Raw genomic sequence first — 330 nt, forward strand, 5'->3', positions numbered from 1 at the left:
AAAAAAAATAAAAAAAAATAACCCGCCTCCCATCGGCCCTTTCTGTACTCCCGTGTGATAAAATTATCAATCAAGAAGGCCGAGACCGGCACGCAGCGAGCACATCGGGCTGCTTTTAATGCGAGGCGAGGTGAAATCACCGCGGATCGAGGTCCTCCGGGGGGGTTCGGGTGTTGTTGTGTCACCGTGTGTCGTTAAAAGTTATGTGAGATGCAGTGCGATGGGTGAATGCCATACAAGCGGCTCTTGTCACAGGAGCGGGGCGGGCTTTAGTGCGCTCTTGTGCTCGACTGCTGAGTCTCGGACACGCAGTAATTTTTTTTTTTTTTT

At 50.6% G+C, this 330-nt stretch overlaps 1 protein-coding gene across 1 annotated transcript in view; it reads left to right on the forward strand.

The window, feature by feature from the left end:
* Positions 1 to 330, forward strand: part of samd1a (sterile alpha motif domain containing 1a) — a gene marked incomplete in the record, with an annotated part of 7,884 nt that overhangs the window by 2,015 nt on the left and 5,539 nt on the right.

The sequence above is a fragment of the Morone saxatilis genome, unplaced genomic scaffold, assembly GCF_004916995.1.
Source record: "Morone saxatilis isolate NCDOM2014 unplaced genomic scaffold, NCSU_SB_2.0 Contig14, whole genome shotgun sequence".
NCBI lineage: Eukaryota > Metazoa > Chordata > Actinopteri > Moronidae > Morone > Morone saxatilis.